General features: G+C 46.2%; 2 non-coding genes across 2 annotated transcripts; one reads left to right on the top strand and one right to left on the bottom strand.

Annotated features, from left to right (window-relative positions):
* Positions 1-291: 291 nt before the first annotated feature.
* Positions 292-374, top strand: TRNAL-UAA (transfer RNA leucine (anticodon UAA)). The gene has a single exon. It is a non-coding gene; the product is annotated as a tRNA-Leu (tRNA).
* Positions 375-649: 275 nt separating this feature from the next.
* On the bottom strand, positions 650-732 carry TRNAL-UAA (transfer RNA leucine (anticodon UAA)). The gene has a single exon. It is a non-coding gene; the product is annotated as a tRNA-Leu (tRNA).
* Positions 733-10,382: the final 9,650 nt, after the last annotated feature.

Raw genomic sequence — 10,382 nt, 5'->3', positions numbered from 1 at the left:
TTGCGCGCATAGTGCGGGCTCAGGAGGCAACCGCCCTGCCAAATTAGCAGACGTCTGAGAGGTAACGCTAGAGGGCGGTCTGAGCAGCGCCCCAGCTCCGCTTCATTTATGGCCTGAGAACACAGCACTCATACGGCTGGAATGGCGGAGAGTGTCGCTGTACAGATACCGTCTTACTGTAACGTTCTCTCGGATACACCACACACCCTCACAGGCTACATCGTCACCGTCACAAGCTGTCACCGCCCAGCACCGCGTGTAAGAGCCTGTGAGCGCCTCCTCCCTGTGTTCACCAGGATGGCCGAGTGGTTAAGGCGTTGGACTTAAGATCCAATGGACATATGTCCGCGTGGGTTCGAACCCCACTCCTGGTAGAGGTTTTTTTTCTTAATAATTTTTTTTGTATTACATGGGAACAAATATTTTTCTTAGTTAATACAAAGAACAGAAGCATTTAGCGATACAACCGCCTCAGTGTCAGAGACTATACTGTATAGCAATGGCTCAAAAATTAATTTCTGCATGTACATGGATATAATTTTATTCAGATATTACAAGTTTTTTCGTCAGACATTTGTTAATGTAGAGTGGAGTAGAGGAATTTTAACCTATTTAGGCGACATTTTATTTTTGTCCTTCACAAAAACCTTACCAGGAGTGGGGTTCGAACCCACGCGGACATATGTCCATTGGATCTTAAGTCCAACGCCTTAACCACTCGGCCATCCTGGTAGTGCTGAGTTCAGCAGCAGATACTTAGCCTCTCTCCAATACCAGCTTCCTGTATGTGTCCTACATTGACCCTTTCTTGACAGATCATTTTCACTGTTACATTCTTTTTTTCTCCTTCACTGCCATATTTGTATGAAGCTTGTTTTTAGCAGAGCTCATTGTTCAATTTACCATATAATGTAATGAAAACATGAGAAACGTCTAAATGAATTGAAATGGTGAAAAGAAAACGGTGTACCACCATTTTTTTTTTTTTCATTTTTCTTTTTAGGTTGTGCTGTCAAAATGACCTGCCAAAATAATTGTCCAGTTCGTTTCAGTTGCGGGCGATGCCAAACTTATCTAGGTTTTTTTGACAGTCCATGTTGCCCAGCAAGAGGCCCAAATCATCACTGCTCTAGAGGAGATCTGCATGGAGGAATGGGCCAACCTTGTGAAGACTTACAGAAAATGTTTGATCCCTGTCATTACCAAAAGATATAACAAAATATTGAGATGAACTTTTGTTAATGATCAAATACTTATTTTCCACCATAATTTAAAAAATAAATCTTACCAAATCAGACAAGGTGATTTTCTGGATTTGTTTTCTCATTTTGACTCTCATACGTAGTTGTGGTTTCCCCATGATGTCAATTACAGGCCTCTCTCATCTTTTTAAGTGGGAGAAATTGCACAATTGGTGGCTGGCTAAATACTTTTTTTCCCCACTGTAATATCCGCCAGCCAATCACAGGCCAGCAGCTGACGTCAGCGGGCACGTCGCCGGCGCCGGATCGAAGGCCTGCGTCTGAGATATATCGAGCAGAGGACATCGCTGGATCTCGGACAGGTAAGGAGAGACTTTTTTTTTTAAAATCCGCGGTATGGGGCTGCATTATACACTATGGGGGTGCATTATACTATGGAGAGGAGTGCATTATACAGAGTGGGCCATTTATATGGATATACCTGGGTGGGCCATTTATAAAGTTGCATCAAAAATGACCGACTTCAAAATGGCCACCATGGTCACCACCCATCTTGAAAAGTTTTCCCCCTCCCATATACTAATGTGTCACATATAGGAAGTTGATATCACCAACCATTCCCATTTTATTTAGGTGTATCCACATACATGGCCAACCCAGGTGTATCCATATAAATGGCCCAACCTGAACTATGGGGTGCATTATACTACTATGGGGGTGCATTATACACAATGTGGGTGTATCATACTACTATGGGGTGTATCATACTACTATGGGGGTGCATTATACTCCTATGAGGCTGCATTATACACTATGGGGGTGCATTATACTATGGGGGTGCATTATACTCCTATGAGGCTGCATTATACACTATGGGGGTGCATTATACTATGGGGGTGCTTTATACTCCTATGGGGCTGCATTATACACTATGGGGATGCATTATACTACTATGGGGGTGCATTATACTACTATTGGGCTGCATTATACACTATGTAGGTGCATTATAATGCTATGGGGCTGCATTATACTATGGGGGGTGCATTATACTGCTATGGGGTTGCATTATACTATGGGGGTGCATTATACTGCTATGGGGCTGCATTATACTATGGGGTGCTTTATACTATGAGGCTGCATTTTACACTATATGGGTGCATTATACTACTACACTTACACTATATACTGTATAGTATATATATATACAGAGGTCCTGTGTATAATGTGTATAATGTCACTAGTGATCACGGTATTACCTGTACACTGAAACTATATACAGAGCTCCTGTCTATAATGTCACCAGTGATCACTGTATTACCTGTACACTATACATTATATACAGAGCTCCTGTGTATAATGTCACTGGTGATCACTGTATTGTCTGTACATGGACACTGTATACTAAGTATAGATCTCCTGTGTATAATGGAATTAGTATGGTGTTTTTTTATTAATGGTCAGTATTGTAGTGTTCGGTCACTGTGGTGGTAATATGTGTTCTTGGCATGACCTGGTAGTATTTGTTCCTTGTATGTGGTATTATTGGTCACCATGTGGTGGTAATATGTGTTCTGGTCATGGTGCGGTGGTATTTGTTCTGTGTATGTATGTTATATTATTATTATACATTTTTATAGCGCCATTTATTCCATGGTGCTTTACATGTGAAAAGGGGCAAATATAGACAAGTACAATAAACATGAGCAGTACAAGACACACATAAGTACAGAAGGAGAGAGGACCCTTCCCGCAAGGGCTCACAGTCTACAGGGGATGGGTGAGGATACACTAGGAGAGTGGAGAGCTGGTCGTGCGGCTGTTCAGTAGACTGAGGATCTGTCATGGTCTGCTGAGTTTCAGGGATTAGGTGGTTTTAGGGTTAACCTGGACATGCTGTTCCAGTAGTTTTGAGGCATAAGGGAGAAGAGACATCAGGTGATAGCGATATTATTGGTCATTTTAAAAATTGAAAAATAAATAAAAATATACATAAATTGTATTGGATATTTTAGCAAATGTTTAATAAGTTACAGTACAGTAGAGCCCGGCCAAAAGAGTCTACCTTGTCGTAGTGGCGGATTAAAAAATCTTTTTGCCAAAACAAAAGCTGCTGGCTATATATGTGACCTTGAGATGGGAACTGTTATTGTGTGATGCTGCTGGCTATATATGTGACCTTGAGATGGGAACTGTTATTGTGTGATGCTGCTGGCTATATATGTGACCTTGAGATGGGAACTGTTATTGTGTGATTGGGGAGGACCTAGTGCAGAAGTGGAATTTTTCCAAGAGACTGTGGAAGGTTCCAGGGGTGGAACCTGGGCAGAGTTTCAAGGGCGCCCCAAAAATATTGCCAGTATGGGGTCCCAAAATTCCTAATGGCATCCCTGACCATTATACAACGTGGAAGCAAATTTGGGGGTCATATAATTTGAATTTTGCTGCAGGGGATATCATATCATGTGTGGACTACTGAGGGGGCCATTGTACACTGTGGGGTTTATTGTAGGGGTATTATACAGTGTGGGAGAAACTGTAGGGGCCATAGTATAGTGTGGGGACTATTGTAGGGGCCATTAAGCAGTGTTGCTGTTACTGTGGGAGCCATTATACACTGTAGGGGCTACTGTGGGGACTATTAAAGAGTGCAGGGGCTAATATAGGGGCCATTATACAGTGAGGATGCTATTATACAGTATTGGGGCCATCATACAGTGTGAAAACTACTGTGGGAGTCATCATACTGTGTTTTAGGAGAGCTGTGGGGTCATAATATTATGTATAGGGAAGCTGTGGGGTTTCATACTGTGTATAGGGGACAATCATACTGTGAATAAGAGAGCTGTACATGGGGTGATTCAGGGGACATTATTAAATTATAGGTTGGCACTCAGGAAGCATTATTGTTATAGGAGCACTCAGGCTGGATTACCGACATCCGTAAATTTACGGACAGTGGGCAAAAACTAGGTGCTAATCTTTGGTGTCTGTAGCTACAGACTGAAAAAAGTGGGTCGCCCTCCCAGGGCTGTGGGGTACTCGGTACCGGGCCGGTCTCTCAGAGGGGAATGTCACAGCAGCGGTAACCCGGTCCGTGGTCCTGGGCGCCCATGTAAAAGGGATGAAGTGATGGAATAAAGTTTATGAGTGAATGATTTGTGACACCACCTGTGGTGTTCGGCAATGAAGGTGTTAAGCCGATGCTGCGGACAGATCCCCTGGGACAGATGGTGTGGTGCAGCTATGATGTTGTGGCCCTCCACAGGTAGGGCAGTAATCCCAGGGCAGTGAGGATAGGAGTTGAGGAAGAGGGTGCAGTGCCTGGCACAGGGATGAAGCAGTGCTGACGGGGTTGCTTGCAGGAAGAAGGCAAGGACACAACAGGGTGCAGTTTCTTTACCTTAACTTTGCTTGGCAAATGCAGTCCAGGGTCCAGATTACCGATGGCACAGGAGCTGGCTAGCCTGGAAGCAACTTAGGAATCTCTCTATACAGATGGGTTGTGTAGTCTCCTTCCTAGCGCTTATTTTTAGGTACTTGCAGTACTGTGTTTCACTGAAGTTCCACTTGCTTATTCTCTTTAGAACTCCCTCGTATGGCAGACAGCTGTAGCCTTCCTCTTCTGGCTCACATGTCGCTGTTGTGCCTCCGAGTCTTATGTGGGAATAGAGCATTTACAGCTTCCTATTCCTCCGGTTTCTGTTGCAGGACCATCAGTGTCGGTACAGCCTTGGAGACCGGGCTCCAGATCATGCGCTATAGCTGGGAATGAACCTGAACTCTCTGCTCAATCTCCCAGCTCTTCTCCTCCACGTCCACACACGTTGCCCTCCTCACACGAACTACTCATTTTCCCTTCCCGGCCCCCAGAGAGCAGCTCTTCCCCCAGTTTTGGGTTCAGAGCTCCCTCTGCTGGCCTGGAGTGGGAGCTGTTTTGTGTGTTGTATTTAACTGCCAGAGAGATCTTTATTGCTTCCAAGCATAACATCACACTCCCTAGGAGGAAGGTAATGCCATTGTGGCGACCATACTCCTGGGGGCGCCACATTCCCCCTAGTGCAATTCAGTACTCCCGGACTGAAGAGAAAACATGTAAACATATAAACAATTATAAATATAGCAAGACTTCCAAAAGTGAAAAATACAAAAACACAAAAAAAAATGAAAACCCAAAGCTCAAAAATAGTCCTGATGACGATTAGTCCAAGCGTCAATGTCCATGGTCCAATTCCTGAGCAAGTTGGTAAACTTATTTACAAGTAGAGTTTTGACCACACATAGTCCTGTGGTCTAACTGTCCATTGAAACAAAAGAAAATATCCAAAAAGTCTTACAGAGTCTCTCTAGGCACAAAACTTGAAACCTTGCATATTTACAGACTAACATTTACAAAACCTATCTATATGCGGAACCTTAGGATGGAATACCTTGGGTACTACGGACAGACCTACGTAGCACTGGTGTGGGTAAACTGGGTAGTTACCGTCTACGAACTCTTAGACTCACCATGGGCATGACAGATTCACCACTGGCAGGGCAAAGGTTCTCTGGCTCCACTGCTGGTGTAACATCCGCTGCCTGAACTTCCTGATTTTCAGAGTTCGCTTGAGTCTCTGCTACTTCAGTTGCAGTAGGCTGGGGAAAGATTAGGACAGGAACTACGATGGCTTGATCCATTCTTGTCCAGTTTGCAGTAAATTCTCCAAGTACAGTGCTGACCTTTTCTTCTTCTATGGGTTGAAGGTTGTTTTGTTCTTCCATCCTTTCCTTTAGCTGGTCAGGGCACAGTTTCAGCTGATCTCTCGATACTGCTGATGATGTTTCTCCTCCATCCTTATTGATAAGGCACACTTTGGTGTTGTCGAAGTTTGATGGTAAGATGGTGTAGGGTTCAGCTTCCCATTAGTCATCCAATTTATGCATCCTTCTTTTTCTCTTTAGGACTTGTTCTCCTGGTGACAAGGGAACTGCAGGTGCATGTTGATTGTAGTTCTTTTCCTGTTTTTGTCTCGCTTGAGCTAGACTCTTTTCTAAGCACTCTTGTACTCTACGGTACTGCTGCTGCCGCTCTGTATCCCAGTCAGCATCTGGTGATGTCACCTCAGGTGTAAGGACTCTCATATCCAAATCAATAGGCAGCTTGCCAGGCCTCACTCTCATTAGGTAGGCTGGAGTACAGTTAGTGGAATTCACAGGAATGTGATTGTAGAGGTCAACCAGATCTGGCAACTTCTCTGGCCACAGATTCCTCTCTTCCAAATGCAAGGTCTTCAGTAGGTCAATCACCACCTGATTAATCTTTTCACACATGCCATTGGTCTGTGGATGGTACGGTGTTGTCCTAATCTTCTTGCAACCGTACAAGTTACAGAATTCCTGGAACACTTCTGCCTCAAAAGCTGGAGCTTGATTTGTAAGCACTCGCTTGGGATATCCGTGTGGTCGACAAAAGTGCTGTTGGAATGCTATGGCTGCTGTTCTGGCTGTTTGATCCTTGACAGGCACTACTACCAGGAATCTCGAGTAGTGGTCAACGATGGTAAGAGCATAAACGTAGCCTGAACGGCTTGGAACCAGCTTCACATGGTCCAGGGCGACCAACTCAAGTGGTTGTTTGGTTATTATTGACTGCAAAGGGGCTCGCTGGATGTTATGGTCCTTCCTTGAGCAGTTTACATTGTCCACACTCCAGCACGAATTTTCAATGGCCTTCCTCATACCGGCCCAGTAGAATCTCTCCCGGAGCAAGGCCTCCAACTTCTTCCATCCGAAGTGTCCAGCTCCATTGTGGTATGCTTCCAAGACCATTGATGCCTCCCTCTTTGGGACTACCACTTGTCAGACCAACTCATGAGTGCGGGCATTGATACTCCTCCGGCACAGCTTTCCCTCATAGAGGAACAGCCGGCCTCTTTCCTTCCACAACTGCTGGGTTTCTTCAGGAGCATCTGGATCTGGGCATGAGTCAGCTTGTGACAGCAGCTCCTTTACCAGGTGGACTGCGGGGTCGCTATCCTGGGTTTCTGCCCAGTCATGATGAGACAATGGATTTAGGGTGGCCTCTTTCCCTATAAATCATCTGTTCCGCACTCCTTGGGCACGTTGGGCCGCAATTGGCCTGTGGAAAGCAGGTAACTCTATTTCTTCGAGTGCCTCAGGGTCTTCTCCTGCATCTGGCAGATTAGGCATTCTGGACAGCGCATCAGCATTGGCATTCTTGTGCCCCACTCGGTACTTGATGGTGAATTCATAGTTAGACAACCGGGCCATCCATCGCTGCTCCAGTGCGCCTAGTTTGGCAGTTTCCAAGTGAGTCAACGGGTTGTTGTCCGTGAAGATGGTAAACCTGGCTGAAGCTAGGTAATGCTTGAATCGTTCAGTCACAGCCCAGACTATGGCAAGGAACTCCAGTTTGAAGGAACTGTAGTTGTCAGGGTTCCTTTCAGTGGGACGAAGCTTCCTGCTGGCGTAGATCACTTTCTTTGCCATTCTGTACCTGTGACAGTACTGCTCCCAGTCCCACGTTGCTGGCATCAGTATACAACACAAATGGTTGGTCATAATCTGGGTAGGCCAGGACTTCATCTCCTGTGAGAGCCATCTTCAGTCGAGTGAAGGACCTCTCCAGTTCCTCATTCCATTCAAATGTAGGACTCTTCTTCCTGGCTTTCTTGGGTTGGCCCACCAGAAGATTTTGCATAGGGGTGGCTATCTCAGCGAAGCCTTTGATGAACCTACGGTAGTAGCCTACCAACCCGAGGAATTGACGTACTTCATGGAGGTTGCTGGGCTTCTGCTAGTCTCGGATGACAGTGACTTTGTCAGGATCTGGTGCAACACCTTCTGCACTCACTACATGACCGAGGTACTGTACCTTGGGCTTCAGGAGGTGGCATTTGGAAGGCTTCACTTTCAGGCCAAAGTTGGACAAGGCCTCAAACACCTCAGCCAGGTGCTTCAGATAGTCTTCATAAGTCTTGGAGAAAACAATGACATCATCAAGGTACAACAGGACTGTCTCGAAGTTCTTGTGTCCAAGTCAGCACTCCATTAGCCGTTGAAATGTCCCAGGGGCGGTGCAGAGCCCGAACGGCATGTAGTTGAACTCGCAGAGACCCATTGGTGTAGTAAACGTTGTTTTCTCCTTGTCTGCCTCTGCCACGGGAACCTGCCAATACCCACTAGTGAGATCTAAGGTGGAAAAATAGCTAGAAGTTTTAAGTGCAGCTAATGACTCCTCAATTCTGGGTAATGGGTAGGCATCCTTATGTGTAATGCTGTTAATTTTTCGGTAATCAACACACATTCTCATGGTACCATCTTTCTTTTTCACAAAGACTATTGGAGCTGCCCAGGGGCTACAACTGTCTCTGATCACCCCAGCCTCCTTCATTTCCCACAACATACTTTTGGCACATTGATATTGTGTTGGGGGTATAGGCCGGTACCTTTCTTTAATGGGTGGATGATCTCCAGTGGGGATATAGTGTTGAACTCCTTTTGCCTTCCCAAAGTCTAGGGGGTGTTTACTGAATACCCACTCATACTCCTGAGTCACTCGGTAAACCCCACTCTTTTGGTATGACGGGATGGAGTCAGTTCCCACATGCAGCTGCTGACACCACTCCTCCAGCTGCTTTACAGAGCCATTGTCCTCCACCTGGTCGGATGAGACCAAGGGCTCTGCTGCCCGTATTGCGTTGTTACTGACAGTAAGCAGCTTAGCAACTGTGGCATACCGAGGTATTATGGCCTCCTCCTCCCCACAATTCAAGAGGCGTACAGGTACTCTCCCTTTGGGGACATCAACTACCCCTCTGGCTGTCAGGACAGTGGGCCGGCTATCAGAATACACTGGCTCTACCAATGCTTGGTAATCTTTTCCTCTGAGGTCTATGGCTGCCCGACACCAAATTAACATTTCACATCTGAGGGGTATCGCAATGGGGAAAGAATCACTCACTCTGACGCTGCCAATTTCTCCACCATACAGTTCTACCTGCTGTCTTTGCATCAGGGCCTTGATCTCCTTCTGCAGGACTCGTTCACTGGAACCAGCAGTCTCGGCTACCTGTTGCAACAAAACAATAACCTCGGCAAGACAATTTTCAATTACATTAGTACCAAGGGTCATCATTGGGTTACATTCTCGTAGATCAATGTCTACAACTATCAGACCTTGAGATTTTAACTCTACTCGCCCCACTTTAATGGTAATCTCTTTACATCCTACTTGCGGCAAAGACTGACCATTCCTGGCAACTACTGTGAGTTCATCACTTGGGCCGCAGGTAAGTTCAGAGTCAGCCCAAAACCGCTTGTAAAGGATATATGGCATAGTTGTCACCTGAGAGCCAGTGTCCAGCAAAGTGTTCATGGGGATGCCGTCAGTCACCACTGGGAGAACCGGTCTCCCTCCAACATACTTGGCTCGCCAGTTCCTTGGGCCTTGTGGTCCTACTCCTGGGGGTTGGCCCTCTGCCCCAGGGGTTGCTCGTTTAAATAACAGAACCTTGCAATGTGGCCGGCCTTGTGGCAGTGATGACAGATGGGACGTCCGTCCAGGTCATAGCGATCATTGTCTCTCCCTCGGCGTGGCGGGATCCTCTTCCGTAGCCACGGGACATCCTCTGGACTGGAGGCCAGCTGGATCTTCTCCTTGGATGACACCTGCATGGACTGCACAGTTTTGGCAAGTGCAGCCATATTTTTGGTCAGCTCTTGGACCTGAAGGCGCAGTTCTGTAGATGGATCATTTTCCAGAATCTGTGCATCAGCCCCCACAGGGCTGGGAGGGAAAGATGCTGCTTCTTGGTGGTATGTGATCGCTGGGCGCCTATGGGGCGCTGGACGGCTGACATTTGGTTCATGCAGCACCCGAATAGCCCTGTCTTTGAAGTCTGCAAAGTCTAGATCAGGGTTCTGTAGGGCTATGATGTGCAGCTGTGCTATGTGGGTACTGGAAAAATTGCTCCTTTAACAGTCTGTCTCTATCTTTCACACTGTCAGGGTCAATCTGCTTGATGGCTCACAGCGCCTCCTGCAGGTTATGGGCATAGTCCCGTATACTGTCCTGTGCTCTTTGCTTACACCCAAAGAATCTCATCTTTATTTCAGCTGCAGTGTGTGTGTCAAAAGTGCTTCTTAGCTTAGCCAGGATCTTTCTAACAGTCTCTTCAT

Source organism: Dendrobates tinctorius, unplaced genomic scaffold (genome assembly GCF_039654945.1).
Source record: "Dendrobates tinctorius isolate UK_male_01 unplaced genomic scaffold, ASM3965494v1 ptg000250l, whole genome shotgun sequence".
Classification (NCBI taxonomy): Eukaryota; Metazoa; Chordata; class Amphibia; order Anura; family Dendrobatidae; genus Dendrobates; species Dendrobates tinctorius.
The sequence above is the reverse complement of the archived record's forward strand: the minus strand, read 5'-3'. Positions and strand labels throughout refer to the sequence as shown.